The sequence below is a fragment of the Camellia sinensis genome, chromosome 3 (genome assembly GCF_055761805.1).
Source record: "Camellia sinensis isolate YWXY chromosome 3, ASM5576180v1, whole genome shotgun sequence".
NCBI lineage: Eukaryota > Viridiplantae > Streptophyta > Magnoliopsida > Ericales > Theaceae > Camellia > Camellia sinensis.
In genome coordinates this window covers 91,792,771-91,807,256 of record NC_138963.1, presented here as the reverse complement: position 1 = coordinate 91,807,256, position 14,486 = coordinate 91,792,771, and the positions used below count along the sequence as shown (strand labels likewise).

At 38.9% G+C, this 14,486-nt stretch overlaps 1 long non-coding RNA gene across 1 annotated transcript; it reads right to left on the bottom strand.

The window, feature by feature from the left end:
• Positions 1-655: 655 nt before the first annotated feature.
• On the bottom strand, positions 656-2,147 carry LOC114262743 (uncharacterized). Its single transcript, XR_003629450.2, has 2 exons — positions 1,636-2,147; positions 656-914 (listed from the first exon to the last, which is right to left on the bottom strand). It is a non-coding gene; the product is annotated as an uncharacterized LOC114262743 (long non-coding RNA).
• Positions 2,148-14,486: the final 12,339 nt, after the last annotated feature.

Genomic DNA, 14,486 nt, shown 5'->3' with positions numbered 1-14,486 from the left:
TCGAACCAACAGCTCGCTTACGTGGCATTTCCAATGTCCAAATTGTTGCTGAAAACTTGGTGGCATTGGATTGCGACGCTGCTAATAGACTTTCTCGAAGCTGCGATGTTGCGGTGGTGAGACGGAAAAAGAACCTATCATGGTTCACACTAAGATGTTAGGGTTTGGGAAATTAGAGTTAGAAGGTTAGGGATGAGGATAAAAATTAAACTCTATGTTTGGACAAAATTGAAATTAAAAAAAAAATAAAAGAGATGGGGTCCAAAGAAGAAAAGCAGCACACCTTGTGAAATAACTTGGTGAAAAATCCTTTTGTTAGTTTTAGAAGATATTTTGTTTCCAATTCTGCCCATTAATTTATCTGTTGACTTTTTTGACTATCTGTTTAAAAAATTTTGACTATCTGTTCAAATTGATATCTGTGTGTTGAATTTTTTTTTATCCATCTATTGAAATTATTTGTTAAAATTATCTATCTATTGAAATTGCTAATTTTGTGTCTTATCTATTCAAATATATGTCCAAAATTTATTATCTGTTCAATTTTTTCACTTATATATTTAAATCTATTTGTCCAAATTTTCTTATCTATTTAATGTTTTTGACTATATGTTCAATTTTTTTCCCAAATCTCTTATCTGTTCAAAGTCTGTCTCACCAAAACAATAACAAATTCATATATATAGATCTATATAGATCTGTTAATTTACACAGATCTGCTTCTGGTTCTGATTTACATAGATCTATAAACCAAACCAAACCAAACCAAACCCAACGAAATGAATACATAGCTATACATACATATATACAACTATGAATCAGATCTAAGAATTTAACAATGACATGGTGATTCCACCACCGCACTTCTCCTTCCAGCTCCGACCATCCCTCTCATACACCGCCGTCAACATCAGCTGCAAATTGTTGATGACCAATCTTTAAACAATAAATTTGCATATAATGAACACAACTTGTAATCCATCAAGTATATAGAACAACAAAACTCTTGGATTAGAAATCAAGGGAAAAAAAATATATGAGCAACGAATTAGAAATCAGGAAAAAAATATGAGCAATGAATCAGAAATCAAGAAAAAAAAAAGAGCAATTTGAGAACAATTTGTAGACCTCATCATCTGTTGCATCCAACACTTGTATTAACATTAAATCATTCATAAAAACAGTAGTGTCACAAACGAGTTTTCTTAAAAAATATTTGATCAATGCACATAATACTTGTATGATCCACAATACAAAAGCTATATCATACTTTGTTGCTGATAAAATATATATATATATATACACACACACACATACACACACACAAAAAAACAAAAACAAAAAAGCTTTATCATGATTTTGTACTTTATGCTTTAGAATAATCAATAAGAATTATTTAAATGAACAATAAGCAACTTCACACAAGAAAAATCTAAACCTCATACCTATCTATCCATTTACTTTACATGATCATAATTTTAAAAAAAATTAAAATAAAAAATCAATTTGGATTCTATACATGTAATGAACATTATCCAATCATGTACCTACATATACGCAGATACACATATATAAATTCATAAACATTTCTGAAATGAAACCATTCGAAAATTAAGATTATAATAGAAGTTTTACCTTCTGTTCGATCTCAAGAACCTTCGTATGGTGATTTTGTCATTGTTGTTGAAGCGATGAACGACAGACGAAGGACGACTTCTCAAAAAATCTAAATCTGGATCTGGATCTAAATCTAGATCCAAATCCGTGACTTTGGAGATTTTTATAGAAGTCCAGCATAGTGATCTCCATGTCGTCGACGAGAACCTTGCAGCTGATTTCATCATTAGTGAAATCAGATTTGCGTGGTGGTGGCGCCGCTATGGAATTACAATGGATTAACAACAGTAGGAGTGGATTTGAAGAGAGAAAAAAGTTGCGATCCTCTTCCTGATCTGTTTAATTCTCTTCTAGATGTTCAAAAGTAAAGAGAGAGAGAGAGAGAGGAAAGAAAAAAGTAGATCGCTCAAATGATAGTGACAGCGGCGGATCAGTGGCGATCGGCAATAGAGGTAGTGACACCACGACTCTACTGCATCGATGAAAAGATAAAAAAAAAAGATGAGAGAGAGAGAGAGAGAGAGAGAGAGTCAACTGACCACAGTGGAGGATATAACAGCATGGGTTGAGCACCAATCCTCATTTCTTTTTCATATAGAGATAGTTGCATAAAAAAATTAAAAAATAAAATTTAAAAAAAATGAAATGGTTTTCTATCATAATTGTGATACCCCTGTTCCGTACTATGCTAATTGGTCCTTAATTTGTATACGATTATGTGTTTGTTATGGTTTTGTATGCCATTATGTGAAAGTATGTGATTTTGAATTTCTATCTGTTCACCGTAGGAATATCTGTTTGATTTTACCGCTTCAGAAATTAAATTGGAGGCCTTATCGGCCACAGAACTCAAAATTGATTACGCCATTGTGATTGGCATAATTTTTAGAGCTTACGATGAAATTTAATTGAAAAAAAAACTGATTCAGGCCAGATTACATTGATTTAATTAATGAATTAGTGTCATTATTTATTATTGTTAAACTTGATTAGTGGGCTTATACATAAGGGCCATTACACTTCAATTCCTCATCTTTTTAACACTTTGGCTGATTTTGAACTCAAGAATAGAGAGAGAGAGAGAGAGGGGGTCGGCCTTAGAGAGAGAAGGGAGAGAGTTGTGTGGTTTTGGCTCAAGGCTTGGGAAGCTTGAAGATTAAGTCCAAGAATTGACTAGGGTTTGGAAGATTAAACTCCTAGGTGAGTAAATTCATGAGATTGAACTTGTAATTTTGTGAATTAAAGACTAATTGGTGATCAAGAACAAGAGTTGTGCTACAATTGATGAATTTGAAGCTAATGTGCACATGCATGCGTAGGATCATCACGATTTTGCATAATCAAGCATGTATTAAGTTGAATATGGAAAAGTAAATGTTGAATCATACATGCAAGCATGTTTTTGCTAAGCTCCATGAGAATGAACACCATTTGTATTATTTGGAATGGAAATGAAGTCAAGATTAGCATGCATGTTTGAATAATTAAAGATAGGAGCTTTGAATGCATGAATGTTAGGGGTGTTCGCGGATCGGTTTTGTGCGGTTTGCGGTTCGGTTTTGACCCGCCCGCATCTATGCGGTTTGGGAAAAAGTCAACCCGCAACTGCCCGCAATGCGGTTTGCGGTTTGTGCGGATAGGGTTTGCAAATGTGCGGGCGGTTTGCGGTTTACACTTTTTTCTTTAAAAATTAATTTTTGAGTTTTTTTTTTCCTAGCGAATTTAGGCATCAGATTCATTTTATATATTTGTGATAACAATTTTTTGATGAGTTTACAAATAAAAATTGAATATCAATGCATTAAATGAAAGTACCCAAAACAAAGAGACCCTACACTAGCATTTTTGCTATGAAAAAAATGTATATCAATGCATTAAAGGTTGTACTCAATTAGAATTGCCAGTTCAGTAATCAATAATCAAACTATAAGTTCTATCGACCATTAGAAGGAAAATTTTATTAGGAAAAAGTGGATGAATCACCAATGAAAATCATATAAGAAACCAAGTTTAGGACTTGATAATTCTACGGCATTAAGAAAGTTGAGAAATACTTAAAAATAAGGATCCTAGTGTCATAGAGAATATAATGGTGCTCCTGTAAAAGTTACAAAGTTCGTATATAAAAAATAATAATAATAATAATAATTAAAGTGCGGGCGGTTTTTGCGGGTTGCGGGTTTAAACCGCGACCCGACCGCAACCCGCAAATTTGTTATATTTCAAACCGCATCCGCCCGCATTATGTTTGCGAAACCGCCCATTTATATGCGGGTTGGGCGGATTGGGCGATTTGAGCGGTTCAGATAAACCGTTGCCCACCCCTAATGAATGTGTATGATAGAATTGAGCTTGAATTACATTGAGCCATGCATGTATTTGATTTATGAAATTGGGCTCCATGAAGATGTGTTTTGGTGTGTATACCATGTTAGTATAAGTATATGTGAAATTGGAGCCATTAAAGACAAGAAATGATGGTTTGAATGTTGAAGGGAGCTCAAGAACTCAATCTGGAAAACCCAGATATTTGATGTCCGCTCGAGCGGGAGAATCGTGCTCCCATCACTTTTTGCAGAGTTGGATGTCCGCTTGAGCGGAATATTTAACGCTCGAGCGAGGAGCTTTTATAGACAAGCCTTCCGCTCGAGCGCCCTAACTCACTCTCGAGCGTAATTTTGAGGTAACCAGTACTTTTGCAGGCCTCTCGGGTCCGCTCGAGCGGGTAAGTCCACGCTCGAGCGTGGACCATGTTTTTTGAACTTTTGTATGGTCGTTCTGTGTTTCGTTTTCCGTTCTCTTTCACTTGTAAGCACTCTTAGGCATGCATTGAGCATTGTAAATGAGTTAACGAGATAAGAATAAAGCCTAAAGAGGAATATGTGAATTAAAGAACGGATTGAACTGTTAGTGACCCCTTTTGTATTCATGAAATGTGTAGGGTCAAGCTTCAGGGCAAATCCACAAGCCGATCACTGTGAGTAATATCGATATTTGAAAGCTTAGCAATGTCCAACTGTTTATTCCCTTATAAGCTTTATGAGTTGCTAATTGGGATTGTGGACAAAAGTCTGACATGAACGAATGAATGGACCGAAGGTCGTTTTGATAGAAATGAATGGACAGAAGGTCATTTGGACATGTAAGAATGGACCTAAGGTCGTTTTGACATGAATGAGTGGGGCGAAGGCCGTTTTGACACGAATGTATGGGCCAAAGGCCGTTTTGACGTAAACGAATGGACCGAAGGTCGTTTTGATAGAAATAAATGGACCTAAGGTCGTTTTGACATAAATGAGTGGGCCGAAGGCCATTTTGACAGAAATGAATGGGCCGAAGGCCATTTTGATAGAAATGAATGGGCCGAAGGCTGTTTTGACATAAATGAATGGGCCGAAGGCCATTTTGACATGAATGAAAATCTGAATGGGCCAAAGGCCAGAATGTTTGGAACTACAGTCACTTGATTTGAATTTCGTATAGTTATATATATATCTGTTAAATAGAAATATGAATTGGGCCCAAGGCCGTTTGGAACATGTTGTTCTACATGGTTATGTAACTTCTGTATTTGATTTAATATTATTCACTGGGCTTTCGCTCACGCTCATTCATGTGTTTGAAGGTGAGCCAAGAGAAGTCCAGACCCAACCTCAGTGAAGTCTGTATGGAACAACTAAGGTTTTGAGAGAGTCAGCCCTTGTGTCTCACGCACGAGACCCGTCTTCGCCCTTTTGTTATGTATTTACATTTTGTCAGGTTGGCGAAGTTTTGAATACCTCTATATGTAGTTTTGCTTGGCTGACTTAGATTTAAATGATCCTGTCTGTACAGTACTTATGCTACTATACTTTCTGTTGTGAGTTATTAACATATGTATGTCTGGAATGTTATGATGTGCATATAAGCACAGCTCTATGGACAAAGTTTTAAAATTGCTTCCGTTTGGCCCTTTTTACTCTGATGAGTTTTGTCTTATTTGGTTTGAGGCCGTAGGTAGTCTCGTGATTACTGGCCGGTTATGGCCTTAACCCAGAGGAGCGGGTTTGGGTCGTGACAGAGTGGTATCAGAGCACGAGTTAATAACTCACGCACTTGTCCAAAAGAGCAATGAGCGTCTAGAAAAGATCTAGGATGCATTCATGTGATAAGTATGAATTCGAAAGCATCGAGAATATGCTTAAGTGTTTTGATTTGGGCAATTACGTGCTATAAGTTGTGCTGTACTTGCATTGCAAATTGTTTGACTACATATGCTCTCTAGTATATGCATATTTGTAGAATCTTTTGTATATTGTATAATACAAGTTTAATCAGATGGTGAGTAAGAACTCCGTAAAGTTATGTTTAACTTTAAATATTTGTTGATGATATGAAATGACAAGTACCCTGGAATACTATGTTTTGTATGAATGATTGTCCAAATTTTCCTGGAACGTAATTGTGGTATCCTTAGCAGAGGCCCTCGCCCAGGGGACATAATACTGTGGCTTATGGTCATGAGGCCCTCGCCGGGGGAAACAATACCGTGGTCTATGTATGAGATCTGTTACTCAGTATCGGAGGTTCCATTATGGAACTTGATATGATTGACCAACTTGATATGCTATGCCAAAGGAAGTACCACGCATGATTTGAATATGAGATATGAATTGTTACACTAATGTGTACAACAAGTTTGTTTTGTTATAATGCACATACATGAATATATGAATCATGAAAAGTTGTTTATGTGCATTCAATTCTGCCTACGGGTGTCTATGTGAAATATGAACATGATTTGAGTATATAATTACTTAGTAAATGTTCAGTATGCAATATCTGATTAGTATGCAATTATCTGTTACGTATGTGATTAATTGCGTACGATATGTGAAACGAGAATATAAAGACATGCCTATGTACGAATATGACTATGTGTATCTGTGTTTATTTTTGTATTAGGCATCCCAGTATTTGGCAAGGTTTAGTGAGAATTGTGTAGAGGATGGTTAAAGTAAGGGCATACGAGTTGGCAGACTCTTTTACAGCCCAACCTAATAGACTGGAAAGAATGGTACAAGAAATGGCAGAGATCTTAAGACAACAACGTCAGTTGCTGTTATGGTAAGAACTTTTGCCACCACCAGTGTAAGAAACGCCGAGGAGTCGTTATCGGATTTCGGGGGCTTGTTATAGGTGTGGTAAATGGACCATATGGTAAGGAATTGCCCCCGAACTGAACAAATGCATATGTGTTGATTGATTCTGAATTAGTACGTTTGTATATCTTTGCTTGGGATATTATTTGATTCGGATCGGCATATTTTTCCATATCTGCTGCATGTGTATCTGGATTAGTTAGACCTACATGATCGAGACCGTGTTCATTGGAGATATATGCCCCGTTTGGGAAATTTGTGAAATATGTTTTGGGATATTGATTGACTCTGTACATGCACATGTATATCTAAACCTATGCTCCGGTTGATTTGCTATGTTACTATCTTCAATGACTAAACCACTGGAATTGTGACTTTGTGATTGTATAATTGAGTTGAGCACTCCAAATAATAAACTCTGCAAGTTACAAGACCATGCATTTTGATTGGTAGAAAATTGACTGGATTATGTGACTATACTGGGCTCGACTCATAAACCTACATTTTGTGACTAATTTGGAACTTTTGCGTAACAGACCCTATCTTATGTACAACCGAGGAACTCTGTTTAATGTGTTACTGTGCACCATGTGCTTGTATATAAGACTTGTTTGGGAATTGCTGTATTGATTATGGTACATACCTCCTGATCTGAATAACTGCACGTTTATGCAACTACCCCCGAATTTGTGTAGTCGATGCCATATTGTACATGACTTGAAATGCTTTGATATGAACAGTTGTGATGAATAATTCTGATATGACTTTGAGAACTGATGAACTTAGGGCAGTTGAGAAACTATCAACCATGTACCTAAGCAAACGAAGTATACCTTACAAAACCGAATGTGCCCTATTTGAGAATTTTTTTTTTTTTTTATCTGATTCGATCCGATAGAACCTTTGCCTGATATTGTTTCGATGGAACCCTCATTTGATATAATGTGATGGAACCTTTGTTTGATTAAATTTGACAAGACCTTTGCTTGGGTTGATTTGATAAGAGTCTCTATCTGAGTTGATTCTGTTAAGAGGGATCACGGATGGTTTATAAATAAATGACCAGATTATTCTTGGCAGAAAAACTGATAGACCCAAAACTTGAATCCGTTGGAATACTTGACTTATTTGAAAGACCCTTGTGGACTATCAACAGATTGATCTAACCATGAACACCACTGAGAACCAACCTTCATGTCACGACCCAAACCCGGCCCTATGGGTTTAGCACCGTAACCGGCCAGTAATCCGAGATTACCGAAGGCCTGCTTAACAGTAATACAGTAAAACAGAGTACAGGGCCTGGCGGAAGCCAATACAGTAATTAAACAATGTCCAATGAGCTGTGACAGTCTGTATGCAAAAGATTTTCCATGCATTTATACATAAACAGTACAGAACAGTATGTACAATATTGACATTCATTCAATCTAGGGACTCAACCCTAGATAGCGGTACAGAAAACATTCCGTCTGTACAAAACAGTACGGTCTATACAAAGTTTACAGTCACACAGTACAGGGACCTAATCCCTTGGTAACAGTACGGTAAACAGTCAGTCTATACAGAGCAGTTAGACAGTACAGAAGACAGGCGGGGGAAAACAAACAAAACACCCCCATGCCATAGCATGGCAACTCGGAACCTCGCAGTGAGGCACAAAGGCTGGCTTGACAAAACTGGAGTTACCCTGACGCTCCTAGCTCCGTTCTGGTGCCTGTACACCTACATATATATATGAGCAGTGAGCTAAAGCCCAGTGAATAACATAAAGCGTAAAGGGGTTTAGAATGAATGTCCTTACAGTAATGAAAACAGTTCAATTCAATCAGTATTTCAGTTGTTCAGTACAGTAAACAGTCATATGTGGTACATCCATTAGCATAACAGTAACAGTAGGTCTTAAAAGACCGAACAGTAATGATGGCCATCAGTCAGTAAACAGTAGTGGTTCCACGAGGGAACCGACAGAGATCTCTGTAACAGTAACAGTAACAGTAAACCGTAGGTACTAAGGATGCCACAGTACAGTTCAGAAATAAAGGACATACATTCATTCAGTAATACCAGTTCAGTAAACAGTTCAGTTCAGTATTCAAAAGATATCAGTTGAACATATCTTTACACAATCGTTACTCACAGAGTTCTGGGCTACAGTATGCTAGAGCGTGTCTCCCCAGTTGCCAACCCTACACAGTTCACAGGTTGAACACACACTAAGCTATACAGTTGGGAAATATTATAACTTAATCCCTAATTCCTCGGTGTGTTCTACATCTATATCCTCAATAAGATGCCTTAAACTAGGCCTAAGAATGCCTAGAATGGGATGAGGATGCACAGATGTACATTTAAAAGCATGTTCAGGATTTTCAGAAAAACAGATTCCCGCTCGAGCTCAGGTTTCCCCGCTCGAGCGTACAGGCAAACAAAGGTACACGCTCGAGCGCAAACTTTCCCGCTCGAGCGTAATGTAAAAGTACTGGATGGGTGAAATCTCCGCTCGACGCCCGCTTGAGCTTGAGACATGACTCCGCTCGAGCGTCCAATACTCCGCTCGAGCGGACTGCAAAACAGTGCAGAGAGATGCTGGTTGCTCGGATTCCACGCTCGAGCGTAAATTTCCCCGCTCGAGCGGAAGTGCGAAATCTGGAAAACCCAGATTGCACCTCCAAGCTCAAACTCAAGTTCAAAAGCATCAAAACTCGACCTCTTGGGCTAAATTTCCAGAAAACATCTATAAACGTATAGAATAACATGTTTTAAAGCCCAATTTGAGAAATCAAAGCCCAAGGGTGTTTAATTCAAACCCAATTTCAAACCAATTTCAAATCATTTTCCAAGAACAATCTTCAAACATGACATGCATGATCTTAAATCATTTTCAAAGCTTTAATGCTGTTTCAAGAGAGCTCAAGCCTTCAAAAACAAGATGAACTCATGGAGTATGACCAAAAGATGGACATGCATGTGAGGTATGATGAACCACAACCTCAAAACTTCAATATATGTACATGCATGCAACACTTAAGCTTCAATTCACCATTAATGACCCAAAACATGACTTAGCTCTACAATCTAACATGGACCATGCAACAATCAACTCAAAACATGGACAAGAAGACAATGGAGCTACCTTTAGTCTTGTAGTTCAAGAAGGGAGCTCAAATATGCAAATACACTTCAATTCCAAGCAAGATCAAGCAAATCTCTCAAGAACAACTCAACTCTCTCTCACTCTCTAGCTTGGGTCGGTTGAGGCAAGAAGAGGAGAAGAAATGTTTAGTTTGATCACATACGTGGAGTGTAAAAGGCTCAAGTGTGTGTATATGAGATAGTGGCAAAATGGTAAATATGGCAAACTCTTTAATTGGCTTATTTTAATCTAATTTAATCATACCCAATCAATTTTCAGATAATTATACTATAAAATCACCTTAATTCTAAGGATCATAGAACACTAATCGGTTTCGGATTCGGCCGTCGGTAAGGCCTTCAATTAGCAGTTTAAACATATAAACATGAACAGATAATCAGACAATTAAACAGATAGAATGCAATTAACTAACATATACTCAGTCAATTCAGTTTCAATTTCAGTCAGTTATCAGTTCCATTTCGCAGTAATCAATGATTAACGGTAATCATTCAGTCGTTAATCAGTAAACAGTATGAGGGTTGTTACAGTCTCCCCTCCTTATAAAGAGTTTAGTCCTCTAAACTCGAGTTACCTTCATTCTGGAAGAAAACAGGATTCAGTGGAAACAGTTCAGGATATCGTTTGGCCATGTCATCTTCCCTTTCCCAAGTGGCATACACACCACCATGGTTCTGCCAGTCAACTTTCACTAGCGGGATCTCTTTGTTCCTCAGTTTCTTGATCCGTCTGTTAACAATCTGTATAGGCCGTTCCTCGTAAGTGTAGTCATCACTCAGCACTACACGAGTAGGCTCTATTACATGGAAAGGATCCCGAAGGTAGTCTCTCAACATAGAGATGTGGAAGACGTTATGCATATGCTCCATTTCAGGAGGGAGCGCAACTTGATACGCCACCGGATTGATTTTCTCGATGATCTCATATGGTCCGACGTATCTCGGTGCTAACTTGCCTTTGACTCCAAAACGAGTCTGGCCTTTCATTGGTGTCACTTTCACAAGAACGTGATCACCCACTTCATACTCTCTGTCCCGTCTTCTGACATCTGCATAACTTTTCTGTCTACTCTGTGCAGTTTTCAGTCTTTGCTGTATCAGTTTCACTTTTTCAGTTGTTTCATACACAATCTCGGGCCCAAGCAACGGCCCATCTCCAACTTCTGCCCAGCAAATCGGAGATCTACATTTTCTGCTATACAATGCCTCGAAAGGCGCCATACCAATACTCGAATGGTAGCTATTGTTGTAGGCGAATTCAACTAATGGCAGATGACTTTCCCAGTCTCCATGAAAATCAAGGACACACATTCTCAGTAAATCCTCCAGAGTTTGGATGGTCCTTTCTGACTGTCCATCTGTCTGAGGATGATAGGCACTACTCAGTCTCAGTTCAGTACCCAGTGCCGTCTGTAGGCTTTGCCAAAACCTCGATGTAAACTTCGAATCCCTGTCAGAAACAATAGACACAGGCACTCCATGCAGTCTAACAATTTCATCAATATAGATGACAGCCAATTTGTCCGCATTATAAATCGTCTTGACAGGTAAGAAGTGAGCAGATTTGGTTAGTCTATCAACAATAACCCAAATGGAATCCATACCTTTTCTGGAGCGAGGTAATCCAACGATAAAATCCATCGTGATATGCTCCCATTTCCACTCTGGTATGGGTAGGGGTTGCAATAGTCCGGCAGGTCGTTGATGTTCAGCTTTGACCTGTTGGCAATGAAGACATTTGGATACAAAATCAGCAATTTCTTTCTTCATTCCCGGCCACCAGAAATTCTGTTTCAGATCTTGGTACATTTTCGTATTCCCCGAGTGGATAGACAATTTCGAATTGTGGCCTTCTTGCAGAACTCTTCTTTTCAGTTCAGTATCATTTGGTACACACAGTCTTTCTTGAAATTTCAGTACATTGTTCTCGAATTTGAATCCCGGTCTCGGTTTAGATTCTCTTTCCTCGATGATCTTCTTCAAGAAATCATCCAGTTGCTGTTTCTCTTTAATCTCTTCAATCAGTGCTGGTTGAGCAGAAATAGCAGCTAAGGTTCCACCTCGTTCTCTCAAAACAATTTCTATTTCAGATTTTTCAAGGTCACAAAGCAACTCTTTCTGTCCGGTAAGCAAACATGCTAAGTTTCCGATCGATTTCCGGCTCAATGCATCGGCAACGGTATTGGCTTTTCCCGGATGATACAGTATCTGTAGGTCATAATCTTTAATCAGTTCCAGCCATCTCCGCTGTCTCATGTTCAGTTCTTTCTGTGTGAAGAAATACTTTAAGCTCTTGTGGTCGGTGTACACTTCACATGTCACCCCATACAGATAGTGACGCCAGATTTTCAGTGCAAATACTACTGCAGCAAGTTCCAGATCATGGGTTGGGTAGTTCTTTTCATGTGGTCTCAGTTGTCGGGAAGCATAAGCAATAACTTTCCCATTCTGCATTAAAACACACCCCAGACCCTTATGAGAAGCATCACTAAATACAGTATAACCATCCGTACCTGAAGGTAAGGTAAGAACTGGTGCAGTCACTAATCGAGTTTTCAACTCCTGGAAGGCAGATTTCCTTTGGTCAGTCCAGTCAAATGATGTCCCCTTTTGTGTTAACTGTGTCAGTGGTAGGGCAATTTTGGAGAAATCTTTGACAAATCTTCTGTAATATCCAGCCAATCCCAAAAAGCTTTGGACTTCAGTCACATTTGTTGGTCTAGGCCAGTTCACTACAGCTTCAATTTTCTGTGGATCAACAGAAATTCCATCTTTGCTAACAACATGCCCCCAAAACATAACATGGTCAAGCCAAAATTCACATTTAGACAGTTTAGCATACAGTTTCTGTTCTCTTAAGGTTTGCAGGGCAAGTCTCAGATGATGTTCATGTTGTTCTACACTTTTGGAGTAAATCAATATGTCATCGATAAATACAACGATAAAGTCATCAAGGTATGGTTTAAAAATTCTGTTCATAAGGTCCATAAAGGCAGCAGGGGCATTCGTGACTCCAAAAGGCATAACCAAAAATTCGTAGTGTCCATACCTTGTTCTAAAAGCAGTTTTATCAATGTCTTCCGGTTTAACCTTCAACTGATGGTATCCGGATCTGAGATCAATCTTGGAAAATACTTTAGCACCCTGTAACTGATCAAACAGGTCATCAATACGCGGTAATGGGTATTTGTTCTTTACAGTTACCTTATTCAGTTCACGGTAGTCAATGCACAGTCTCAGTGAGCCATCTTTCTTCTTTACAAACAAAACTGGTGCACCCCATGGTGAGGTACTGGGTCTGATGAACTTTTTATCTAACAGTTCTTGCAGTTGCACTTTCAACTCCTTCAGTTCAGTTGGAGCCATTCGGTAAGGAGCTTTCGAAGCTGGCTGTGTTCCCGGAATCACATCAACGGTAAATTCAATTTCCCTGTCAATCAAATCCCCTGGCAGATCATCTGGAAATACATCTGGGAATTCCCTGACTATAGGAATACAATTCACATCAGTTTTATCACTATTATCAGTAGACACAGTCAGTACAGAACACAGATATCCTTTACATCCCTTTCTAATTAGTTTAACAGCCTTCACAGATGAAATCAAATACGGAGGAGGTACTACTCCATTCCCATTAAACACAAATTCAGGCAAACCAGGTGGACGGAAAACAACTTGCTTGGTCACACAGTCAATGGTGGCATGATATTTTTGTAACCAATCCATCCCCAATATTACGTCAAAATGATCAATGTTCAATGGCAGTAAATCAATAAACAGATGCATATCCCCAACAATGATTTCACATGCAGGGTACATATAAGCACATGTCATGGACCCTCCTACGGGTGATGATACGGCTAGCAGATAGTTCATAGGTTCTAAGGGTCTATTCAATTTCCGTAAGAAAGCATGCGATACATAAGAATGTGTAGACCCCGAATCAATCAGTACATATGCATTTTGAGTACAGATAGAGAGAATACCTGACACAACGGTCTCGGTATTCTGCACATCTCCCGGTACTAGTGCGAACACTCGGCCTTGCCTCACAGGCTCTTTCCCGGCAGCTTTAGGGTTAGGCTTTGGTGGAGCATTTGATGCTGCGCCGCTGGCTGCAGCTTTGCTATTGCCTTGAGGAGTAGAGGGGCAGTCTTTAACCATGTGGCCCACCTTGCCACACCTGTAACAGGCTCCAGATATTCTATAGCAGACCCCCTTGTGCTTCTTGCCACACTCAGGACAGGGTGGTATGAATCCACTCCCTTGACTGGGGCTAGTTGTTGTCCCCGTATTCTGTTTCTTGTTGGCTGGGTTGTGCTTGCCTTTCTTGAATTTGAAACCCTGCCTTTTTCCATGCCATTCAGTTGTTGGTGTTTCAGATTGTTTCACCGCTGCAATGTTCGACTCGGCCATCAATGCCCGGTCGAGAACACCCACAAAAGTCGGTAACTTCAAAACATTTATCCGGTCAAGTATTGCCACATTAAGGCCACCTTCAAATTTTCTGGCCTTCTTATACTCAGTATCCACCATATGCGGTGCATAACGGGCAAGTTCAGTAAATTTGGT